Source organism: Anabrus simplex, chromosome 5 (genome assembly GCF_040414725.1).
Source record: "Anabrus simplex isolate iqAnaSimp1 chromosome 5, ASM4041472v1, whole genome shotgun sequence".
Taxonomy (NCBI): domain Eukaryota; kingdom Metazoa; phylum Arthropoda; class Insecta; order Orthoptera; family Tettigoniidae; genus Anabrus; species Anabrus simplex.
In genome coordinates this window covers 249,284,397-249,312,251 of record NC_090269.1, presented here as the reverse complement: position 1 = coordinate 249,312,251, position 27,855 = coordinate 249,284,397, and positions in this window count along the sequence as shown.

Genomic DNA, 27,855 nt, shown 5'->3' with positions numbered 1-27,855 from the left:
AAATCAGCATCAAACACAACGTTGGTTTCAGCCAGTGCCACCGCAGCGTACTTGCTTTGAGGTGATCCTGTCAGTTCGGAGGTCGGTATTCAAACCCCTCCCCTGGCGAAGTTTTATTCTTCTCTCATGCCGATCTTAAGCCACGTACAGATTTAGCAACACCGTCTCGCAAAACAAAAAAATTGAATTCGCGTTCTGACTGGTTAACTTCAGCAGCTGTAAAAATGACACCGGTGCGAGAGATTGAGTTATTCCTTTCAAATAATTTCTCAGTATGACCAACCCTCTAACGCTGATACACACGGTTCACGTTCTTTCCGACCACTCTGTACATAGGCTATATATTGCACACTACATTTTCCATATCCGTAGTACAGTGGTGTGGCACGTGCTCTTATGACAGTAGCTATTTCTTGCAAACGCATTTAACACAAGATGACGGTAAAATTACTGTATTCCAGAACTTAGACTACTTTTCAGCATTCATTTTCTCCGATAATCGGTGTGCTGATCACTTAACACAAATGTTCCACTTGGCAGAAAATAACCAGAAAACTTTATTTCTGCAAATTGACTCAATTTCTGCCAAATTGTACTTACCACATTCGTATAGTGAACCACATATGTAGCCTAAAATATATATTAATGTCGAATAAAACCCAACGATATAACGTACAATAGATATTAATGCCATATAAACATATATATAAACAAATCACCGATAGGCATCGTGCTATCTATGTTCATTCTTCCTAGCTCCTAATATAACACAAATTGCAGTTCGAATTAAATTAGTGCCTGGGACGAGTGAAAATGGGTAGTACGTTGCTGTTCGTAAATTTTTGTACTATAGACGTGTTTTGCTAAATATCATTGGAGTAGAAGAATTTAATGAATTACAGTATTTACAATATGTACAGGAGGATAGGTTAGTTGCTTTCAAACGGTCCGGCTCCGCGGTGTAGGTGGCATCGCGTCCGCCTGTCACTCGGTGGTCCCGGGCTCGATTGCCGGCCGGGTCAGGGACTTTTAATTGTAATGATTAATATCCCTGGTCTGGAGACTGGGTGTTTGTGACGTCCTTAATCTTCCTTTCCTCACACACAACATTCAACACTACCGCCATTCCAATTAGACGTATGTTCATACAATATGGTGCCAGTACGGGCAATAGATCCCGCCCCGAACAAATAGCATTTTAAAATACAAATTAAAAAAAATTATTTCAAACTCGTACGGTAATGAATGCATGCATCAATGTCAGCTGACGAGTGACTTCATTGTTGAGAACTTATCTGTAATAATATAATGAGATCTCTACAATTTTTCTGGAGCGTGAGTCTTATTTGCTTTGACTATTTAGTAAATAAATACAAAATTAAATAAGTAGTGATAAGACTGGTACTGGGTTTACGTTCCACTATACATTTTTAAGATTTCCGGGAACGTCGAGGATACAGAGTTTCGTCCCGCAGGTGTTCTATCGACATGAGGCTGACGTATTTGCGCCGCTTCGTATACAACCGGACTGAGCATAAAAAGATCGAAGACATAGGTATGTATAACCTCTACTGACAGCAAAACGTTAGCAGGGAAATATAGTTTTATTTTTGCATTTAAACTCTTTGGGCTCCACCCTAAAATAAGTCAGCTATTAGCCTCATCATGAAAAGGTACGAAGATGTTTCAGTGCGCGATTTTGATGGATTTATGTAAAACAAGTGCAATTATATGTGATAATACGAAAACGATAATAGTGCGATGTTAAACAGCTGTTGATTGGTTGAAGTTGCTGATGTTCATTACGGTTTGTTCATTGGAGCTATGAGATAAATAGTCCACATCACATGATACCGTTTAGATCAGTTCCCACTTACAGGAGGAGGTGGCCGTGCGGTTAGAGGCGCGCAGCTGTGAGATTGCATCGGAGAGATATTGGGTTCGAATCCCACTGTCGGTAGCCCTGAAGATGGTTTTCCGTAGTTTCCCATTTCACATCACGCCAATGCTGGAGCTGTACCTTAACTAAGGTCACGGATGCTTCCTTCCAACTCCTAGGCCTTTGTTATCCCATCGTCGCCATAAGACCTATCTGTGTCGGTGCGACGTAAAGCCACTAACAAAAAGAAATGTACCCACTTACTGGCTTCACTGCGTGTTTAGTTGTTTTGACATGGGGCAGGTCATTTATTCTTCAGAAGTGTAATGTATAAGAAATATTTGCATATATGAAAGTTCAAAGATCATGCAATATAAGTAGGACGATACTCGTTCAAAGAGGTACTCCCAAACATCCTATAAAGTTCTACTTATAGCACGTACCGGTACTTCAAGATTACGATCCTACTTAACGCGCCAGCTGTCCTTTATCCACCTACTTGAACCGTAAAACATTTTGTAAATACAATTAATTTAGACCGGCCTTGTTTGTTCCTAGTTTTCTCTTCACACCGGACCCGCTTGCTAGCTCATTCATATTTTTACAGGCAAATTATCTTAATGTGAAGCGTTGTACGTGCCTGAGTAATGGAGTAATATTTCAGAACAAGTGCTTTATCTCGTGATATATACCGGCAGGGGAAAGACATAGGCGTGTAATAAACTGTCGGGACTTAGACCACTAGTAACAGGCAAAGTAAATTATCCGGGACGGTGAGATCTTGGAGGTTCAATCTCACCATCATGAACAATTTTCCACAGGTTGTCCCCAGTAAAATGGATTATATGTTGGAATATCTCATGGCTTACACTTCAGTTAAACATGGTACAATTTGAGACCCAGAAGGACATCCTGTTATATCATTGGAGAACATGATACAGGATGGCTCCAGTTTCTTACTTTCTGTGATAGTTTTTTTTGGATATCAGCCACGAAGATAGATGTATCTCCAGCTACGTAATTCATATCAGGAACTGCTCTTCGAATTCTGAGCCTCACAATATAAACGGTGTTAAAATGTACTGAGCGATTTGGCAGTGCGCAGCTGTGAACTTGCATTCGGGAGATAGTGGGTTCGAACCCCACTGTCAGTAGCCCTTAAGATGGTTTTCCGTGGTTTTCCCATTTCATACCAAGCAAATTCTGGGGCTATAACCTAATTAAGGCCACAGCCACTTCCTTCCCACCCCTAGCCCTTTCCGATCCCATCGTCGCCATAAGACCTATCTGTGTTGGTGCCACGTAAAGAAACTTGTATTGAGAAACCCCTAGTGGTTACCTACCAGGAACCAATCCATCGGTCAATTTAAATCTGAAGGTACTGGGGTACAATATGTGTGGACGTTCTTTTGTGACCGGCTGTGGCTGCGAAAGAATGAAAACACATTGTCAAGACTTTCACGTCGAAGCCCGCGTTCATCTCGGACAGGTCGTTTGGGCATGCGGTCGAAGTCCGAATCAGACTATGGTTGCGTTCTGCGGTTCTCTTCTTTAAAACCCCGAATAGCAAAGTAACAAACATCGAAATTTACTTTACAACCAGAATTCGCATTTCTTTTTAGGTTACAAACACCATCAGTCGAAATATCAGTTCGATTAGAAAGCTGTCTCTGAGCGCGATATGATGGTACCACGATTGTTGCCCTGCGTACCTTAGGGACGAAGTTATACAGGATAGTAAACGTGAACATTTCTCAATTTTATTCATAACGACTACTGAAGGTAAATTCCGACCCGTGATGTGAGTATATCATTGAATGGAGATTCTTTCGAACGATATAATGGTTTCATTGCGGAAATTTTCAATTAGGGCAGAATTTACATGGCGAGCAAAATTTTCACATTGTACAAATATATTAAAAACTTAATAAGCTCAGCATGTATAATTAGCCCTCCTTGCCGCTAGGTGATCAGTCAGACAAGTCTGGAGTAGGTAACGTCAGAAACATACAGTAGAATCCGTAACGATAAAAAAATAGAATTGGTGTTTTTCTCCCTACTGATATGACTATTGCCCACTAAGATGCCATTTCTCTCTCACTGTAGTCATAATCGGCCACTTGTAAACAAGACTGTATTGGGTTGACTGTCTAACGTGTTTTTGAATTCACTTGTGCCGGGCGACGTTATCATGAAAACACAGCAGGACAACCCGTCACGTACACCCACCCGTACTTTCTATTTGACACCCGTTACACTGCCTGCGTGTCAGTCTCTGTGTTCCAATTCACTGTACCACGAGAGACACAAACCATAAAATGGCGAATTGATCACGGATATAATAAAATAGTCTACACGTACGGGTGTGAGGTCATCCCGCGTAACTAACCTTAATCTACTAAATCTCTATCTAGGGCACTGGCAATTAAAACTTGTTATGCAAACACATTTCAGGCTATGTCTGTGCCGATTCTTTAATTAGGTAAATTTTTTTTGTGTAGTCATTGCAAGTGTCACCGGAGGTCTTCAACTCGTCGATATCATACGAACATGGAGTGTCAAAATACACTACTTTCTGCCTTTCAGAATCTCAGCTACATCTGCTAGTTTTGAACCCTTCATCTTGCTATCAGGAGGACGAAACTCTGCCATCTGTCTACAGATGGAGCTGAGGAGAAAATGACAAGAAGTAAATTACTTCAATATAGAATATAATTTTCATTTCCTTGAAGAACTTTGCGCTGTGTGCCACAATTTTCTCATATAGAAAATAGGTGTACGTCTCTGTGGTGTAGTAGTTAGTGTGATTAGCTGCCACCCCCGGAGGCCCGGATTCGATTCCCGGCTCTGCCACGAAATTTGAAAAGTGTTTCGACGGCTGGAATGGGGTTAACTCAGCCTCTGATGGTAAACCTTGTGGAGGGGATTCGATTCCCACCTCAGCAATTCTCGAAATGACTTTCTGTGGTTTCACACTTCTCCTCCAGGCAAATGCCTGGATGGTACCTAACTTAAGGCCACGGTCGCTTTCTTCCCTCTTCCTTGTCTATCCCTTGCGATCTCCCCTCCCCCCAACAAGGCTCTTGTTCAGCATAGAAGGTAAGGTAGCCTGGGCGAGGTACTGATCCTCCTTAACAGTTGTATCCATCAAACCAAACTCTCATGCTTCAGGACACTGAGGCGGTAGATGTGGGATTTCTCTCCTAATCCGAGGAAAAACCAAAAAACCAAAAAAGAAGCGGTTAAGAAGCAAAGCAAAGTCATCTCCGTACAGGCCATGAAGACTCTTGGAGGGGTGGAAGGTAAAGGCCTCCACTATCCGTAACCTCGGCACGTGACGGGGTAGAGTGGTTAGCTCTACGCCTGGCCACCTTTGCCCCCATGAATTAACCTGGTACTCATTTTTGGTGTAGGCTGAGTGATCCTCAGGATCATGTGTACCTCCGGAAGTGGAAATCTCGTTTCTTAAAAGTTTTTGACTTCCTGACGGTGATTCGAACCCACGTCCTTCCGAGCGAGCCGAGCACGCCTTTACAGCATCGGCCAGGAAGCAAACGGATTAAGAAAGGAAACGAAAAGAAAGAATATAGCAGGTAGGTGGTGATACATTCTTGAAATCATGATCATGACAGGACACCTATCACATTTCTTCTTTCTTAATCTGCTTGTCCTCCAGGGTCGGCTTTTCACTCGGACTCAGCAATGGATCCCACCTCTACCGCCTCAAGGGCAGTGTCCTGGAGCTTCAGACTCTGGGTCGGGGGATACAACTGGGGAGGATTACTAGTACCTCACCCAGGCGGCCTCACCTGCTATGCTGAACAGGGGCCTTGCGGGGAGATGGGAAGATTGGAAGGGATAGACAAGGAAGAGGTAAGGAATCGGCCGTAGCCTTATGTTAGGTACCATCCCGGTATTTGCCTGGAGGAGAAGTGGGAAACCACGGAAAAAACACTTCCAGGATGGCTGAGGTGGGAATCGAATCCATCTCTGCTCAGTTGACCTCCCGAGGTTAGTGGACCCCGTTCCAGCCCTCGTACCACTTTTCAAATTTAGTGGCAGATCCGGGAATCGAACCCGGGACTCCAGGGGTGGCAGCTAATCACACTAACCACTATACCACTGAGGCGGACCGTAACATTTTCATGATTTTTTTTATTTTATTTGTTTACGTCGCACCGACACAGATAGTTCTTATGGCGACGATGGGATAGGAAATGCCTAGGAGTGGGAAGGAAGTGGCCGTGGCCTTAATTAAGGTACAGCCCCAGCATTTGCATGGTGTGAAAATGGGAAACCACGGTGAATATTGTTTTTGATTAAGGAATGTTTCTGTTCGTTTATGGATAATATTTTGCAGTATATATTCGAAATAGAAATGTGTGCGAGGCGCAGTAACATCTTGCATGAATGGCCAGCATAATGATCTTCGGTTCATGGGGTCCCGGGTTCAATTTCCACCTAGGGCGTGGATTTATTCGAGGTTTGTTGATTCCTCTATCTCGGAGCTGGGTGATTTCTGTTTGTCTTATTACACATATTCATTTACTTACAACATATCACACTACTAACAAACACAGAAATACCCAGTGGTGAATAAATCTCTCCACATAAAGTTGGCTTCAAGGAGGACATCAGGCCGTAAAATGGGCCTATCCCAGATTATCGGAGACTCAATAACATTGGGAATAATGTCACCAAATGAGAAGAACCAAATCATGGAACAGAAATTCAGAAATACCAGTAAGTTATGCTTTCAATGGATCGGTTTGCGTTATGCCCGCTTTTGCGTGCAATACTTTTGACTATAAGTATTATCAGTAACGTTGGTTGAATGTCAACAAAGTTCACCGAAGCATGTTAAGTATTTGTATTATTAAATTCAGTATGAAAACTTCTGCAATCATTTCTTACGGGAGATTCTACTGTATTACATTTAGCGAACATTGTACTCAAAAAATTGAAAGTGCTGATGATGACAGTGATGACAACACGCTATTGTTGACATTTTTGACAGAAACAGATTCATGTCATCAAAGACACCCATCCTACGTGAAGAACATCCCAAGACAATATCATCGTTCCAATAACGCACATTCACTGTCACTTCCACTTACCGTACGTCATGAATATTTCTCTCTAGTGGCTCATTCAGAAGGGGCTGTCAGGCCGAGGCGGTAAAGGCGTGCTCGGCTCGCCCGGAAGGACGTGGGTTCGAATCCCCGTCAGGAAGTCGTAACCTTTAAGAAACGAGATTTCCACTTCCGGAGGTGCACATGGCCCTGAGGTTCACTCAGCCTACACCAAAAATGAGTACCAGGTTACCAGGTTAATTGCTGGGGGCAAAGGCGGCCTGGCGTAGAGCTAACCACTCTATCCTATCAAGTGTCGAGGGTACGGATAGTGGAAGCCTTTACCTTCCACCCCTCCAAGAGCCTTCATGGCCTATACGAAGGTGACTTTGCTTTTTAGTTCATTTAGAGCGTCTATAATGCTTTCCTTATTTCTGCAAACTAACGGAAGAAAATAAAAGTAATAAAAAAATCGCACACCAACGAGCATTGCAGGAGAAAATTTAACAGAAGTTCACGCCCAATAGTGTCCCAGAATGAAAGGCAACTGACAGGTAGGAGACTAACGGAATTTGCAGCACAGGGTTATCACACATATTCTGGAACTGATAGAAAAATATCCCTAGGGCCCATAGGACCCAGGTATACAAGTTACGGGTTAATATATAGTGAAACATGAAAATCCTCACCCTGTTTCTAGTCATTCGACTGGGTCAAGAATGGAATGAATGAAGCCCCATCTAGCGGCCCGGATAGGAACTGTGATGGCTGCAGAATCCTGTTGCATTCCTCTGGGCCAATGATTAATCCGTGTCAGATGAAATGAAATAACATTGGAGAGTGTTGATGGATTGAAATATGGCAAGGAAAACCACAGTACTAGGAGAAAAATCTGTCCCGCCTCCGCATTGTCCAGCACAAATTTCACATGGCATGACTGGGATTTGAAGCACAGAACCCAGTGGTGAGAGGCCGGCGTGCTGACGCCTGAGCCACGGAGGCTGGTTAATACACAACATATTCTGTAAAAATGAGTAACGCATAACTTAACACCAAAGTAAAATAAGGTTTCACAGCTATTTCTGTTTAACAACAGTTTGAAAACAGTAAACGACAGAAGTCAATTTAACTTTTCAAACTTATTCTAAGTACTCTGTTCATAGCATTTTCATAAAATTCTTTGCATCAAATTATTTCAGGGCCTTGCTTGAATGGTTGGTGTCGCAGCCTTCAGTTCAGAAAATCCCGACCGGGTAGGGTATGTTAACGACGTCTAGTCCACCTCTTCATATGCACTCGGTAGATTACACTACCACAGAGACACGATATAGTATATATATTCCTCACCATATGGTTGACGTTAAGAAGGGCATCTGGCCTTAAAACAGGGCCAGGACCTCATATGCGTCACATTTCACATCAAAGACCACACCAAGGCGTTGGAAGGTATTTTGAAGGAGAAGTAAATAATTTTATTTCAAGTTATGTTATATATTATGTGACATTCTTGCTGGTCAACGTTGAGCACTGCACATTTGCTTGGTCCCATTATTTTTTAAATTAAGTTAATGGGGACCCCTAAAGTGTCGAGTCAGCGACCACCACAGGTTCACCGTTGCCATAAAATGACCATGACTACGCCATTCGCCTAAGAGAAACGTTGACTAACAACGTTCCGAGGTTCAACATTAAGCAAGTGTGCTATATGCGACGCTATAAAAAGAAGGAAAGACATTCAGGAGGAGTATTTACGGGCCCGTGCTATGTATTCTGATTGCACTGAAGACTAATTAAGATAATGTGTGTCTCCTTTCTTCAGACTCTCCCACTCGGAGTGGCCCACATGTTGGGGACGAGATGAATATGAAATCTAGACCAGTCTGTCGCAATGTCGACCCGGAGCCTTCGCGAACAATACAGGTCCGCCAGTTCTTATGTTAATCTCTTTAATTAGGAATCAATGTGCCTACTTTCACTCAGTCACTTGCAAGCCAGATAAGGCAAGGACGTTGAAGGCGGGTCGGGTCGACTCAGGGTGGAGAGAAAGCTGTGCCGGCACGTGACCTCATTCATCTCTCTCACGAGCAGTGGAAGGTGTTCTTGTAGATCGACCGATCCTGATAATCAAAACTAATGTTAAGCACAGATTGGTGCTAAATTTAGACCAACTACGGATCAAACTCTGCGAGTCCTTATCAAAGAATCTATTCACTGCCTGACTCGTTCAATGTACACATATCCATCACCCAGTACAAGGATGTCCGACTCGCTGGCTGAATGGTCAGCGTACTGGCCTTCGATTCAGAGGGTCCCGGGTTCGATTCCTGGCTGGGACGGGGATTTTAACCTTCATTGGTTAATTCCAATGGCTCGGGGGCTGGGTGTTTGTGCTGTCCCCAACATCCCTGAAACTCACACACCACACTTAACACTATCCTCCACCACAATAACACGCAGTTACCTACATATGGAAGATGCCACCCACCCTCGTCGGAGCGTCTGCCTTACAAGGGCTGCACTCGGCTAGAAATAGCCACACGAAATTTAATTTAGTTCAACGATTATCTTCTACTTTCTCTCGCCTCCTACTCTTCTGTATTCTGATGAGTAGGGTGCATAATTTTATGTGCTAAAGACCTGAAAAATTAAATTTAATTATTTCATTTTTTAATCTGCTTACCCTCCAGGGTCAGTTTTTCCCTCAGACTCAGCGAGGGATCCCACCTCTACTGCCTCAAGGGAAGTGTCCTGGAGCTTCAGACATTGGGTCGCGGGATACAACTGGGGAGGGTGACCAGTACCTCGCCTAGGCGGCCTCACCTGCTATGCTGAACAGGGGCCTTGCGGGGGATGGGAAGATTGGAAGGTATAGACAAAGAAGAGGGAAGGAAGCGAGCGTGGTCTTAAGTTAGGTACCATCCTGGCATTTGCCTGGAGGAAAATTAGGAAACCACTGAAAACCACTTTTAGGATGACTGAGGTGGGAATCGAACCCATCTCTACTCAGTTGACCTCCCGAGGCTGAGTGGACCCCGTTCCAGCACTCGAACAACTTTTCAAATTTCGTGGCAGAGCCGGGAATCGAACCCTGACCTCCGGGGGTGGCAGCTAATCACACTAACCACTACACCACAGGGGCGGACCTAATTAAATTTTATAATGTACTAAAACACTGAAAAATAATGTAGCATGGAGAAAACCACTCACCGGTCATGCTGAAAGAATGATGGGTTAAACTAGTTCACTGTTGCAATGAAGAACAAAGGATGTCTTTTAGTCAGAAGTGGACAATAAGAGAGCCCAGTCCTTGGGTTAACGGGATGAGCACGGAAAGTACCGAGAGCAGCTGACTTCCAATAATTTATGCTGTAAATGTTAAATGGTGACATGCGGACCCAAGGTGCAATTAAAGCCACAGCAATGTACGTGGTTGAGAATATTACGTTTACGGAATAATATCGTGCGGTTTGTTTGTCGTTCATTGTTTATGCTGTATTTCTAAACAAACTTTTATGTTGACCTACAGTATTTCTATGAGTACAGGCAGTAGTCAAAGGAGTATTTAGTAATCACAGATCAAAATAATTAATTTTGTTTTTCTACGCATAATCTAATGAAAATAATTTAATATATGCGAAATAACTTATGTTTCTCCCTCACCATAATCTAATGCACTGAATAAAATGCGACATTAGGCACAATTTGTCTGTTTAGAAGTTTACATTTGTTTTGATAAGCGTCGCTATCCTAGTTGTAATTGAGAGCCGTGCAAGCTGCTGCTAGGCTGTATTTTCCGTCAGAGCGTCTGCTTATTTTACTGCTCGAGTTGGCGCGCTGCCCATTCAGCCGAATTATGCCCGCATTTGCTTTACGTTTTGCATGAATATCTAAGCTGGTTGCCTCCGAATAATACACGATACTAGGAGAAGAACTGTTCAACGTCACAAGACAGAATTATCCATGTCATGAAAGGAATATCATAAACACACACATTTTCAATTTCACCAACGACTTCTTGCCCATCAAAATTTTTGGCTACTTCACATTAAGTATAAAATACAAAATTGTTTTGAAAAACACTTTTAAATTGTTTAATACATACGAATTTAGGCCCTTTGAGTGAGTGATTATTTTGTCAATGCCATGCATTTTTAACGGTATCAGTTTAAAAGTTGTTTAATGTTTCTAATCTATATGTGGAGTGAGAAAAAAGTATATATTATTGTGTTATTATTATTATTACCATTATTGGATTAGAACCAGTGCATGCATCAGAATACCGTACAAGGAATAGAAAATTACGAATAAACTAGAAAGATAAAGAAAGAGAGAAAAATTCTGAGAAAAATTATAAGCCCAGCCAAATAAAATGCTGAATACGAGCTACGTACACACGCACAAATGGGGAAGAAAATATACATGATTTGAAAAGGAGGGGAATTTTTTCTGTGGGTATATAACATGAATTAACCCGGAAAGTTTGAGCAACTATATCCTTTCCTATTTCCAAAAATAATAAAACGAAGGAGGTTTTGTTCACTGAGGTGGAGTAGGATTTGCTAGAAGTGGATATCATAAATGAAGACATCCAAGAGCGCAGTCCTCTCAGAATGAAACTTGGATAACTAACCTTTTCTGGATATATTTAAGGTGAAAAGAGGTAAGATATGGCCTGAAGTAATAAACAATACCTCCTAAATCTGTTCTGGAGTACTTGGCAAACGTTGCAGGTTAATTAAGGAAGCAGTTGAAATAATATAACCCAAACTGGCCGAAATTTATATAATAATAATAATAATAATAATAATAATAATAATAATAATAATAATAATAATAATAATAATAATAATAATAATAATAATAATAATAATAGTGACAAAAGAGGGATTCTCCCTAGAGTTAGGCAGCTCTTTATACATTCATCTGAGGTGGCACCTAATGGTAATATGCGTAGTATACAATTCTAAAGCCCACCTGTAGTTATTACATTCCTGTTTGAGGTTGCCACCTAGAAAAATAATGGTTGAACTTCGAGTTTAGAGAGAAATGTAATGGTCAGGGGTTTGTCACCTTCTTTGAGGTCACTTCTAAGGGTTGTTCGTATTGATCTTTATTCTATCATTCGTAGCCCAGTCTGCGGTTATAAGCTGGGCTGCTAGTTGTCTGATAAAGATTGTCTTGATTTGTGTGTCATCGGCTGAGAGTCGACTTCGCCTATGGCAGCTAGCATTCTGGGGCAATAAATAAGGTAGGCTTGTTCATCCTAAACAATGTAACTTTATAAACATCGAGTGGCATCTGGAAGATAACAGTTTTCCCTTAGAATGTAAAGTTTAGTATAGTGCCGTACTTGTTTTGGTTTTAATGTACGGATTTCATTAACTTAATATGTTTTTGTATCGTGTAGTTTTTCTAGTTTCTTCGTCTAGCAGCAGCGAGTGTCCTAAAAGGAGGCACGAGTGTGGACCCTCGTTTCCCGCTTCTCAATCTCGTTTCTTGTGACTAAGATTTCCAAATGTAAGCGTTTCTTCCATGTTCCGCTCTTAATTTCTTTCCACCTAGTCACAAAGTAGTGTGGGGTTTCCTCTTGTGCTCCATTTGATTTTACTACAGTGTAATGTCATGAAATTGTTTGGATTGGTTTCAGCATCCCTTTGCCTTTGTGTTCCCTATTCCTAAATTTACCAACCGAGTTGGCCGTGCGGTTAGGAGCGCATATAAATTATCTTGCATTCGAGAGATAGTGGGTTCGAACCACAATGTCCGTAGCCCTGAAGAAGATTTTCCGTGGTTACCCATTTTCACACCAGGCAAATTCTGGGACTGTGCCTAAATTAAGGTTACGGACTCTTCCTTATCACTCCTAGTCCTTTACTATCCTATCGTCCCCGTAATACCTATCTGTATCGGTGTGACATAGAGCAAACTGCAACAAAAAAATCCATTCCTGATTTTCCTTTGGGATTTAACTTGTTCTGGACCTATATTGTATTATGAGCCTATGTTTATTGAGGATGTTTTCCTGTTGTGTTTTCGTTGGTTTCCTGCGTAAATAAAAGGGCAGCGATTGTTCAATAATGTATAAATCCTGGTATGTGAACTCGCGTAGGCCTTGGAAATCGGGAGCTAAATACTCCTTTGTTATTCATGAAGATCTGAGAGCGTTCGGCTAGCTGCGAGATTAGAAATCTTATTAAAAACTAGCAAGATACCCGCGCTTCGCTACGGTATTATACTGAAATTTATAATTGAATGCTTATTGTTTTAGATATATAATACGCCGAAATTCGCGATCTGACTCGTTTTCTATTATTTTACGGCACGTTTCCTCCCATTCATCAATCTTCCTTTCCAGCAATCGATTTCGTACTTCCCGGGCTAGGCTCAGGTATTCCTCCCGGTCAGTTGGGTCCGTAAATCTTTTCCTATAATCATTTTTAATATGGATAAAATCCTTCAGGAGATCCGGCGTGGTGTCATACTGGGTGCCTTGCCGGCACTGAACCCGCGGCCGTACTGCATTCTTAGTCATGACCCGTCCAGGAGCCGTTTACAGCGCGGTCCGCACACTTGACGACGGTCCGGAACATTATTATTATTATTATTATTATTATTATTATGTGTTTCTGGAATGGCTGATGACAGGGAAAACCGGAGTATCCGGAGAAAAACATGTCCCGCCTCCGTTTTGTCCAGCACGAATGTCACATGGAGTGACCAGGATTTGAACCACGGAACGCAGCTGTGAGAGGCCGGCGTGCTGCCGCCTGAGCAACGTCTCACCTCCTTCGACACCCCACCGCCGTTAAGTTTAATTACCGCCAACCCCCCCACCCCCACCAAAAAAAAATTAAAAGAGAGCTTGTTTCTTTATGTTTAAGGGAGATTCCAAACACCAATGTTCACGTCTATTACCTTCAGTTTTGAGATATAAGTATCCCCATAAAAATAATTTACTTCTTTCACTTCATTTCACACTACTATCCCCCCCCCCCAAGTTAAGTTTCCCGCAAAAAATACTTGTTTCTTTAATAGTACAGGATCTTCTAAATACCAATTATCATGACTCTAACTTCTTCAGTTTTTGATTTATGTGTCCTCATGAAAGGAATTCAACTCCTTTACACTCCCGCACTCCAACATGGTTCCCCCCCCCCCCCCCAAAACGCGCTTTTCTTCGTTTTTAAAGGAGATCCAAATACGAATTTTCACGTCTGTAACAACTTTAGTTTTTATTAGATGTATGTATTCTCATACAATTAAATCAATTAATTTTTCAATTCTTTCAGCCCCCCCCCCACTATATTGTATTTTCCGAGAATACGTGTTTCTTTACTTTTAAAGCAGATTGCAAATATCAAATTTCACGTCTGTAACATGTTCATTTTTGAGATATCAGTAGTCTAATTAAAATAATTCAACACCATTTTCAGTCACTTTTACCCCCCCCCCCCTCCACCCAAGTGGTATTTCCGAAAACTAAAAATACACGTTTCTTTATGTTTAATACAGATAAAAAATACCATTTTTCACTTCTGTAAAATGCTTTTTTTAGATATACTGTAAAAATTCTCATTTTAAAATTTCACTCCTTTTGAGTTCCCCTTATGTGGAGTTTCCAAAAATATCACCTATGTTTCTTTACATTTACAGGAGATTCCAAACACCCACTTTTTACGTCTGTAACATTTTACGTTTCCAAGATATTCTGTAGATATAGTCTTTCAAAAAATTCACCCCAATTTGTCACTCCTGTTTAACCGCCATTAATTGGATTTTCCAAAAACTAAAAAATACGTGTTTCTTTATTTTTAAAGGAGATCCCATATACAAATTTTCAGTTCTGTAATATCTTTCGTTTCTGAGATATATGTATCCTCATTAAAGGCATTCAACCCATTTTCACCATTTATCCCTCCTATTGGGATTTACAGGAAACAAAAAAAAAACGTGTTCCTTTATTTTTAGAGGAGATTCTAACTACCAATGTTTACATCTGTAAATTTTAAAGTTTTAAGATGTGGACACACTCATTTTAAAAATTTCACCCCCTTTTCACCCCCCAATATTTGGATTTTCCAAAAACGAAAAAATACGTGTTTCTTTACCTTTAAAGTAAATCCCAAATACCAATTTTCAGGTCTGTAATATCTTCAGGTTCTGAAATATAAGTAGCCTCATTAAAGGCATTCAACCCATTATTCACCCTTTTACACCCTTCCTCATGGGATTTTCCGAAAACAAAAGAATACGTGTTCCTTTATTTTTAAAAGAGATTCTAAATACCAATTTTTACATCTATAAACTTTAAAAGTTTTGAGATATAGATACACTCATTTTAAAAACTCACCCCTTTTCACCGCCCCATTAATGGGATTTTCCAAAAACAAAAAATACGCGTTTCTTTATTTTTAAAGGAGATCCCAAACACCAATTTTCAGGTCTGTAATATCTTCAGGTTCTGAAATATAAGTAGACTCATGAAAGGCATTCGACCCCCTTTTCAACCTTTTCAACCCTTCCTATTAGGATTTTCCGAAAACAAAACATACGTGTTACTTTATTTTTAAAAGGAGATTCTAAATACCAATTTTCACATCTATAACCTTTAACAGTTTTGAGATAGAGATACACACATTTTAAAATATTACCCCCTTTTCACCCCCCTTAATTGGATTTTCCAGAAACAAAAAATAGGTGTTTCTTTATTTTTAAAGGAGATCCCAAACACCAATTTTCAGGTCCGTAATATCTTCAGTTTCTGAGATATAAGTAGCCTCATTAAAGGCATTCAACCCCTTTTTCACCCCTTTTCACTCCCCCTATTACGATTTTCCGAAAACAAAAAAATACGTTTTTCTTTATTTTTAATGAAGATTCTAAATACCAATTTTTACATCTGCACACTTTAAAAGTTTGGAGATATAGATTCACTCATTTTAAAAATTCACCCCCCTTTTCACCCTCCGATTAATTGGATTTTCCAAAAACAAAAATATACGTGTTTCTTTATTTTTTAAAGAGATGAAATGTACCAATTTTCAGGTCTGTAATATCTTCAGTTTCTGAGATATAAGTACCGGTATCCTGATTAAAGGCATTCAACCCATTTTCCCCACTTTCACCCTTTTTCACCCCTCCTGTTGGGATTTTCTGAAAACAAAAAAATACGTGTTTCCTTATTTTTAAAGAATATTCTAAATACCAATTTTTACATCTGTACACTTTTAAAGTTTTGAGATATAGGTACACTCATTTTAAAATTTCACCCCCCTTTTCACCCCGTTAACGACGGAATATCCAAAAATCCTCTCTTAGCGAGCACCTACATCTTAATATGAATGTATCCACAAAATTTCATTCCTTTATGTCCAGTAGTTTTGGCTCGGCGATGATGAATCAGTCAGTCAGTCAGTCAGGACAAGTTATCTATATATATAAAATAACTTGTCCTGACTGACTGACTGACTGACTGACTGATTCATCATCGCCGAGCCAAAACTACTGTACATAAAGAAATGAAATTTTGGGGATATATTCATATTAAGATGTAGGTGCTCGCTAAAAGAGGATTTTTGGATATTCCTTCGCTAAGGGGGTGAAAAGGGGGGTGAAATTTTAAAATGAGTGTATCTATATCTCAAAACTTAAAAAGTTTACAGATGTAAAAATTGGTATTTAGAATCTTCTTTAAAAATAACGAAACACGTATTTTTTTGTTTTCAGAAAAACCCAATAGGAGGGGTGAAAAAGGGTGAAAATGGGGAAAAATGGGTTGAATGCCTTTAATCAGGATACCGGTACTTATATCTCAGAAACTGAAGATATTACAGACCTGAAAATTGGTACTTTTGATCTCTTTTAAAAATAAAGAAACACGTATTTTTTGTTTTTGGAAAATCCAATTAATGGGAGGGTGAAAGGGGGGTGATTTTTTAAAATGAGTGTATCTAAATCTCAAAAATTTTAAAGTGTATGGATGTAAAAATTGGTATTTAGAATCTCCTTTAAAAATAAAGAAACACGTATTCTTTTGTTTTCGGAAAATCCCAATAGGAAGGGTGTAAAAGGGTGAATAATGGGTTGAATGCCTTAAATGAGGCTACTTATATTTCAGAACCTGAAGATATTACAGACCTGAAAATTGGTATTTTGAATCTACTTTAAAAGTAAAGAAACACATATTTTTTCGTTTTTGGAAAATCCAAATATTGGGGGGTGAAAAGGGGGGTGAATTTTTTAAAATGAGTGTGTCTACATCTTAAAACTTTAAAATTTACAGATGTAAAAATTGGTAGTTAGAATCTCCTCTGAAAATAAAGGAACACGTATTTTTTTGTTTCCTGTAAATCCTAATAGGAGGGGTGTAAAAGGGTGAAAAATGGGTTGAATGCCTTTAATGAGTATACTTATATTTCAGAACCTGAAGATATTACAGAACTGAAAATTTGTATATGGAACCTCCTTTAAAAATAAAGAAACACGTATTTTTTAGTTTTTGGAAAATCCAATTAATGGCGGTTAAACAGGAGTGACAAATTGGGGTGAATTTTTTGAAAGACAATATCTACAGAATATCTTGGAAACGTAAAATGTTACAGACGTAAAACGTGGGTGTTTGGAATCTCCTGTAAATGTAAGGAAACATAGGTGATTTGTTTTTGGAAACTCCACTTAAGGGGAACTCAAAAGGGGTGAAATTTTAAAATGAGAATTTTTACAGTATATCAAAAAAAAATTTAACATGTTACAGAGGTGAAAAATGGTATTTTTTATCTCTATTAAACATAACGAATCGTGTATTTTTAGTTTTCGGAAATACCACTTGGGTGGTGGGGGGTGGGTAAAAGTGACTGAAAATGGTATTGAATTCTTTTAATTAGGCTACTGATATCTCAAAAATGAAGATGTTACAGACGTGAAATTTGATATTTGCAATCTGCTTTAAAAGTAAAGAAAGACGTATTCTCGGAAAATCCAATGAAGTGGGGGGGGGGTGAAAGAATTGAAAATTTAATTGACTTAATTGTATGAGAATGCATACATCTAATAAAAACTAAAGTTGTTACAGACGTGAAAATTCGTATTTCTATCTCCTTTAAAAACAAAGAAAAACGAGTTTTGGTGGGGAAACCATCTTGGAGGGTGGGAGTGTAAAGGAGTTGAATTCCTTTCATGAGGACACATAAATCAAAAACTGAGGAAGTTAGAGTCGTGATAATTGGTATTTAGAAGATCTTTTACTATTAAAGAAACAAGTATTTTTTGCGGGAAAATTCACTTGGGGGGGGGGGAGAGTAGTGTGAAATGAAGTGAAAAAAGTAAATTATTTTTATGGGGATACTTATATCTCAAAACTGAAGGCAATAGACGTGAACATTGGTGTTTGGAATCTCCTTTAAACATGAAGAAACAAGCCTTCTTTTAATTTTTTTTTGGGGGGGGGGGAGGGGGGTGGCGGTAAATAAACTTAACGGCGGTGGAGTGTAGAAGGAGGTGAGACCTATTGATTTTACTGTTATTAATGTACTTATAAGTATCCTCCGTTGGTCAGGCGGCAGCGCGCCGGCCTCTCACAGCTGGGTTCCGTGGTTCAAATCCCGGTCACTCCATGTGACATTCGTGCTGGAAAAAACGGAGGCGGGACAGGTTTTTCTCCGGATACTCCGGTTTTCCCTGTCATCAGCCATTCCAGCAACACATAATAATAATAATAATAATAATAATAATAATAATAATAATAATAATAATAATAATAATAATAATAATAATAATAATAATAATAATAATAATGTTCCGGACCGTCGTCAAATGTGCAGACCGCGTTGGAAACGGCTCCTGGACGGGTAATGACTAAGAATGCAGTCCGGCCGCGGGTTCAGTGCCGCCAAAGCACCCAATATGACACCACGCCGGATCTCCTGAAGGATTTTATACATATTAAAATGATTATAGGGAAAGATGGCAAAGATTTACGGACCCAACTGACCGGGAGGAATACCTGAGCCTAGCCCGGGAAGTACGAAATCGATTCCTGGAAAGGAAGATTGAAAATGGGAGGAAACGTGCCGTAATCTAATAGAAAACGAGTCAGATCGGGAATTTTGTTGGATTCTCGCAGAAAACGAGTCAGATAGCGAATTTCGGCGGATTATTTATCTAAAACAATAAGCATTCAATTATAAATTTCAGTATAATACCGTAGCGAAGCACGGGTATCTTGCTAGTTTTATATATATATAGATTGTTATTGTTATCTGGAGTGATCGATCACTATTGTTACCTAATTTCTTCTAAAGCAAAGTAAATATATTCGAGTGCTACGCACCTGCCGCCTCTTTCCCCACCACATTTGAACCACCGAAACAATAAGACGAATAGGATAAAGAAGGAGAAGAAGAAGTATGCTCAATACGCTAAACGATGCATCTGATGCATTGCCACCAGCGCCCAACCGCGTTTGCAGTGAAGGAACAGTTTAAAGCAACACCGAATGTACTCAACGTCGTCAACCTCTGATGCACAAACACTTAAATCCTTGCGCAGTTCCTTTCATGTACTGAATATATTGCATATTACTTTTATTCGTCTATTTATCCTTTTGAAAATATGATCATACTTTAATTTTTATTATATATTAACTTACTCCTGACATGCGCTTCTGACGTCCCGATCATTAGAGAATGGATTTGAACACATGATCATACTTTATTTATTATTATATATTAACTTGCTCCTGACATGCGCTTCTGACGTCCCTATCATTAGGGAATGGATTTTTTATGTAAAATAAAGTATTTTTATATAAATATACTTTCAATAATTCTGCTATAAGGAAATATTTTTAGAAATGCTGCTATAAGTGCTGCACATAAATAAATGTTGTATTTTTCAAATTTTAAAATTAAAACAAAAACATTTTAAATACTGGACTTAGCATTGAAAAAACGCTGGCGATGAATTTATTAATTAATTATATTACATTGTGAAATTGAACTGCGAGCGCTGGAATTTCCTCAACCTTTGTCATCGAAGGGAAATTCATCTATGAAATGTAGCAATCTATTCGGTTCGAATCATCTTCATTCGCTGGTGTTCGCTTGATTAACTCGAACCGTTTATACAGTACCGATAGGTAAATGAAGTGATTGGTGATATAGTGCCCACACTAATATGTGTGTTCATTCTTATTTGCAGCAATACGTTTGCTGAAGTTAATAGAATTTCTACCGGTAACGATAAAAGTACATTCTGTGACAAAAATCTCGAAAATTCGTAATTGCTGACCAGCAACTTTAATCTTAGAGCATTTAGCATTATCGTTACCTCTAAGGAACTGTACAGTCACAGACGCGAAGTACTGTCGTACGACCGTCACACCTAAGATGTTTTGTAATCATTCTACTGCAATAAGTCCAAAGACCGGTTTAATTCAGCTCCCAATGACCTCATCCTTCTCATGTAATGAGTGCAATCCACACACGAGACGTTAACCTAGGCCTTTGTCAATTGTATTCAACTATTGTCATCACAGAGTTCATTATACCTTGTCTAGATGTGAAGTATCGAACCGACAAATCCCTCCTGTTCTTCATGTCATTATCAGTAACTTAATAGCAGCTGAAGATATTTCTGTATGTTATCTAACTTATTTCCAAGTCTTTTGACCCAATGCTCATGGCACTGGTTACATTAATTTGTTTCTGCTAAGTTTCCTTTATACAAAGTTCTTCCGCCCTCATTCGTCTGCAGGCTGTTCTCACGTTCGGAAGTTAGCTCTGGTATTACTCAGTTCCCTAGAGACTCAAATAGAGTTGGCAACTTTGAACAGATTGTCTTTCATCCATTGTCAGATATCAATATTCTTGATATAATACTGTATCTCTATTTTCCCAAATGTGAATAATTGTAAGCCTCAATGCCTTATTTCAAAGTAGCACACAGACCTCTCAAGCTTTCCGCCTTCCTGTTAGCTTCGATATCTTCCTCAGATTTGTCATTATCATCTTACTACATCCTTCGCCTGTAGATATTATATTTAGTGAGATATTATACTATTCCAAGGCAAAATTCAGCAGCAAAGAGTTTCTTCTTTGACAGCTGTATGGTCTCCATAGTACTTGATGCGTTAGTTATATTTTAACAATAGAAATCATAATATTAAATATTTAGTTTTTATTCGTTTGCTTTGTGTTTCAAAAGGTGAAAAGATGTCGACGACGTCAAAAATATTTCCGTTTTAAACATCCTTAAATATTACCTACCTCTAGCGATACCGTTAACCTCTAGCTCGTTAGAGAACTCCTGTAGGACGAAATTCTACTTTCGCTTTCCTTAAAATCTACAGCATTCACATCAACAAATACGATTATTATTATTATTATTATTATTATTATTATTATTATTATTATTATTATTATTATTATTATTATTATTATTATTTATTTTGTACACTTTCGTGGTAATCATATTCGAGCAAGTGTACAGATTTTAGGAAACCAAAGCACAATAAAACTTAATTTACAGTACATTTTTACGTAGAATTTTAACCCATAAATTTCCGTGCATTTCCAGTCGTGGCAATGACCACCGTCTTCTGTATGGTCTTGTGGATGTTGGTGTTAACATCCAACTTCTTCTGTGCTTCCACCAGAGCTTTAGGTATAGCAGCTGTACTCTAAAGGCTGGTTGGTACAATTATCACCTCTTCACAGTGCCATAATCTTTGAATATGTTCTGCCAGTGGTGTTTAATTGTTGGTTTTCTCACTATACATTTCATGAATGTTCCCTGTGCTCTGGACAGCAATGGCGATCAGAGCGCCACGTTTTATTCTCTTCTCTAACATCACTTTATTCGGTCTGCTGTGCATAGTAGTCTTATCCGTGATAACTTTTCAATCCCAGTACATTTTAATATTATCAGTTTAGAGTACAGTTTGAGGGCTATACTTAAAACAGGGAAGTTTTTCATCAACCAGTCTGTATTTAATGGCAAGTTCTTGGTGCATAATCTTGGCAACCCAGTCGTAGCGTTCCTTACACTCCCTTATTGAGAAGTGCGAGCATCCAGAAGTAACATGGTGGATGGTTTCTTGCGTTTTACAGCCATATCGGCACGAGTCCCTCATGGGTGTTGGGTCTCTCACCACGTTTTTGAGGTAGCTTCCGGTTGAAATGACTTGGTCTAGTATAGCCAACATAAAACATTCTGTTTCGGAAAATATTTGCCCTGCAGTCAGCCAAAAGTTCCATGCTTCTAAATCGACATTTTCTTGTCTAACTGACTAGGGATGTTTCCCATGTAGTGGTTTTTCTAGCCATGCGTCCAGCTTTTGCAAATCCGTTCTTACTTTTCGCTCTATGTCTCGGTGGTTAAGAAGTAACGGAGTTGTATCATCCACTCCACATATGATTCGGTGCAGGTCTGAGTTTTCAGTTGATATACGAAAATATTCCCTTAGTGACACTAATTGCCATGTTAGCTGAGCTCCAATATCCACAATAGCACGACCACCCAGACAGCTTGGCAGAGTCAGTCGCTCAATTGCTGACTTTGGGTGGTGTTTTCGTTCCTTGGTTATCAGGTAGTGCAGTTTCTTTTCAACATTTTTGATGTCAGTCTTGCTACACTTGATAACTCCGAAGGAAGAGCTAAGGACTGGTATTGCATAGGTATTGAATGCTTTAGTCATAATTTTTCTGTTCAGACCTGATTTCAGGATTAACGGGTTCCATCTAACAAATTCCTCAAGCAGTTCATACTTAACCACTCTGTGTTCTGTGCCCGATGTTTGCTTGATACCCAAATACTAGTAAGGCTCGTTTGAAATCATCATTTTGATTGATCGCCCATCTCTCAGCTCAAACGAACATTCTTCACATAATTTACCTTTGACCATACTAACCATTTGGCACTAGTCAAACTCCATACAAATGTACTTAGAAGTTCTCAGTGATTCTCAGTAGTTGTGCAAGCTGTTGCTGGTTGGCTGCATACAGTTTGATGTTATACATGTACAGAAGATGACACCTGGCTTCGTGATGTGAACTTGATAGAATAGCCAAATCGATTGGAGTTCAATATCCTTGACAACGGATTCAATGCCACGACGAACCACAATTGAATAAGGAGTCTCCTTGGAATATTCCACGCTTTATGCTTCGGTATCTGTTTCAATGTGTCCTGTAGATGTATTGAGATGCATTCTTGTGCTCCAAGTTAGCATGGCGTTAGACAGGACCTTGATGAGTTGTGGATCAACCCTACAAATGCCCAGCACTTTTAGTAGCTAGCTGTGCGACACGGAATCAAAAACTTTCTTTTAATCCTTGTTTGCCATACACAGGTTGCGATGAATAGTGTTGGCCTATCCCATACAACTGCATAAATGATGATTTGTTCCTTACATCCTTTCGAACCGGTTGGCATCCTTTCTGATGTATTGCAATGATGTTATTCTGCTCACAGTGCTTGTAGTTTTGTTTGGTTGTACATGACGTTCTGATGTTGTACAATGTGGAAAGGCACGTAATAAGTCGATATCTCGCAAGATCATTGACTTTTACTCATATTTTGGGAGAAGATATGTGATCCCTTGAGTGAAGAATGTTGGCATTTGTGATGGATCGGTCACCACTGTGTTGATCAACTTTGTTAACTTCTAAAGGGTACTCCAAAATCGTTTGTACAAAAAGTTCTGAATGTTATCAGATCCTGGTGCTTTCCAGTTGGGAAGATTCATTATAATGCTTGTTACAAAATCAGTCGTCAGGGGTTCATGTTTCATTTTTTGACATTGGAAAAACGTCCGTTCTTCCTCCAACTTAAGTCTTTGTTATATTTAACAGGAGTTGACAGTGGGTCTTACCAAAATATTTTTGAACTTGTTGCTGCGTCGGGTAACCTGTGTTTGAACCAGTCTAGGTATTTTTAGATTTATGTTAGAATGACTTCTCAGTCTGTCAAATAGTGCATTATCCTGTTTTCTCTGTTTTCTTTTCTTGTAACTTGCAAGCCTGGATGAAAATACTGACAAATTTTGCTTAATTTTATCCAGGACCTGATAAGGAGTAACATTACTCTCATCATACTTTGTGTGAACTTGGCACTGTACATAATCTGCTTCACCAATATCAACAGCTTCTTTGTCCTTTGGCCTTCAATGTACTCTTCCATACGAGCAATATCTTGTCTGATGGCCTCTATGCGCTTCTTCAGTCTCCCCCTCCACTTCGGCATTGTTATTGTTTCACCAGTTTTTCGTGGCAATTGTCTTTCAGTGTTAACATCAATGCCGATTGCTCCAACGATTCTCCAACACCTGTGTAAGTGGTATTAATAAGGAAGTCCTACCATTGTAGTGAATAATTCACTTCACGGTTTGACTTGCAGAAGGCAGGGGAGCATGCATTGTTGTTTAAAAGTCCCCTACCCGATTGTGTTTGGCTGTAGGCAAGGGTACCCGCCCTTATAAACAAATGTATCCATCAAAAATGTGACTGGTAATAGGCATAGTGGCCTGCTATTTTGATGGAAACTCACCAACGTGGTGTGACTGGTAGTAAGCTGGCTGGCTTTAGGAAAAGGGGCCTGTCATTATAATTATAACTGCACAACTCAATTTCGACTGGTTGTAGGGAAGTTGCCAAACATTCTAATGGAAACTGTAATCTGTCTGGAAGTAGGAAAGGGGGCCTGCTATTGTAACGAAAACTCCCAAATCGATTGTGACCGCGCAGTAGACGATGGGGCCTGCAATTATAATGAAAACTTCCCAACTCGATTGTGAATGGCAGTAGGCATGTGAGCCTGCCGTAATCATCACAAATCCGTAACAAGCACTTTACATTGGAAACACCGTATTGGGAACCTCCCTGTGCTGTTTCTCGGATAACGCTAAGAGACATGCCATTTTAAAACAATCTTATTTACTGTATGTACAGTATTAACTTCGATATTCGAATTCAATATAGAATACCGTAGCGAATCACGGGGTACATTTGCTAGTCTATGCATATATTCGCTTTCTTATTCTTCAGTTCTTGATGTAAAGCTTGTATTTTATCATAGAAGGTAATGGTACTTTTAATCGCAGTTCTTCTATATAGACCGGTTGTCTTGCGAGCTCATAGGTCAGTCTCGAAGGAGTACTTTTTTGCCAGGAAGATAACTTTTAATAAGATGCATGATCTTCCCTCTTTCTAGTGTAGCTAGGTTATCCTTCGACAGGTGTTCCCAGGTAATGTTTAAGGCGTGTGTCATGATGGGTTCCGTTTGTACGTAGATATTTTTTTCTCTCAGCAGCATGTAAATGATTAGTAACGCTCTGCCATCTGTTGAAAATATTACTGGAAGCTGGGAAAGGTTACAGAAGCACAGAGTGTCTAACAGGGAATAGTATTCTTCCGTGATCAGAGGGAGTGTATACTATCTGGCTTGACACGTAGTAATTAAGCATGGCTGCATGCAAGGACATTACTAAGGATATCTTCTATATAAATAAAATCGTAACGACCGTGTGTCTGTACATTGATTATTTTGGCAAAATTTCCGCACAGTTATCCGTTTCAGGTGTAATAATGACCATCTGCATCATTTTTAGCATTGGTGTCTGTTTGTCTGTTTGTCTGTCCTTCTATAACTTGAAAACTACTGGATATATTTCCACCAAACTTCATATTTAGAATCCACCTGTCCTTGGGTAGGTTTTAGCGCAAATATCGTTTCTAAATCCCTGAAGTGAGTGGGGATTTTTACGAAACCGAAACCGTGATTTTGCACTCCCTCAAAATATACACAACCGAACTTAATGGAAATATACCTGCCATAATGAAAATTAATTTCTAAACCTTTTTTTCTCATGTGCATCATTTCGATAACAGGATTTAATAAGGGAGATATCATTAACGGACCGTTTTTCGGTACAAATCCCAGCGGACTTACCGCAAGAGCGGGTGCGTGTAAAGCTTATTCCTTACAACTTGAAAACTACTGAAGATATCTGAACCAAAACTTTATATATAGCATCCATCTGTCCAAGGGTAGGTTTTCTTGGTGTCTGTTGGTTTGTTTATTTGTTTGTTTGTTTGTTTGTTTTTCTGTTCGTCTTTCTATAACTTGAAAGCTACTGGATATATTTCCACCAAACTTCATATTTAGAATCTACCTGTCCTTGGGTAGGTTTTAGGGCAAATATTGTTTCTAAATCCCTGAACTAATTTGGGGTTTATACGAAACCGAAACCGTGATTTTGCACTCCCTCAAAATACACACAACCAAACTTAATGGAAATCTACCTGCCTTAATGGAACTTACTTTCTGAACTTTTTCTTCTCATATGCATCATTTCGATACCAGGATTAATAACGGAGATATCATTAACGGACCATTTTTCTGTTACAAGTCCCACCGGACTTAACGCAAGAGCGGGTGCGCGTAAAGCGTATTTCTTACAACTTGAAAACTGCTGAGATATTTGAACCAAACTTTATATTTAGCATCCACCCTTCCAAGGGTAGGTTTTAAGGCTTATACCATTTCAAATTCCCTGAATGGACTGGGGTTTTATAGGGGACCGAAATAGTGATTTTTACTCTCCCACAATATATAAAGTACAAGACCAACCTGACTGGAAATCGATCAAACTGTTTGGAAATCCAATTCTAATTTCTTTATCTCATGTGCATTTTTCAACGGGAGGAATAATAAAGGAGATAACATGAAAGGTCGAATTTCAGGCTAAGTGTAGCGGACATAGCCCAAAAGGTGTTATACGTGGAGCAGATTCCTTATCTATCTAGATAAATCATATCGTGACGACCGTGTGTCTGTGAATTGATTATTTTGGCGAAATTTTCGTACAGCTTTCCGTTTAAGGGGTAATAATGACCACCTGCATATTTTAGCTATAGTTTCCTGGAAGTCCTATATTTTACCCCCCCCCCCCCAAATCAAGATTTCCTCACAATCTGCCACACGAGCTGAAAAATTGAAATAAAGCAAATTTATACGTTTTAGCCGGTAACCTACGGAAAACTTCCAAGATCTTTAAATATTTCACTTTATATGCCGAATAATATCGAAATATAGGCAATTTAATGACGGTTCAGGCCTTCGTTTTGTGGTATTTCACAGCTAAACGGTAAGTCCTATCACAAAACGGATGGCACGATCCCCGTTCAATTTCGAGTGATCTACAACTTTGTTCCTGTGATATTTTTTCGTATCTCTCTCTCTCTCTCTTATAGGGTAGATTTTGCTGTATATTTCGATGGTTCGTAAATTTTGTGCTTTTTACAAGTGTATTACTTAGTTTGACACACTTATAGGAAAGGTAGAGTCATCGAATTTGGCACGCACATTGACACGACCAATGGCTATACGCGAACCCAATTTCATCATTCTAGCTTCCACATAAGTATGTGAAAAAGAATGTAAAATAATGAAAATGTACCCAAATTTCACCCCATTCAAATATCGTAACTCAGTCGAACCCATAAATACGTGAGATACGAGAACATGTTTTCACACCAAACATGTAGAGCGATAAAAGGGACGTCTGAGGGTGCAAACCGTTTGTGGTATGATGTACCGTTTAGGAGCAGTAAATCTCGAAATGAAGGTTTGCAATTTCAATCGTGCCCATGCTTATCTGTTATATAAATATAATCGCAACGACCGTCTGTCTATACATTGGCTATTTTGGCGGAATTTCCGTACAGTTATCCGTTTCAGTTGTAATAATGACCATCTGCATATTCCTTAACTTTGGTATCTGTCGGTTTGATTGTATGATTTTTTATAATTGAAATCTACTGAATATATTTCTACCAAACTTGATATTTAGAATCCACCTGTCCTTGTGTAGGTTTTAGGGCCAATATTATTTCTGAATGCCTAAAT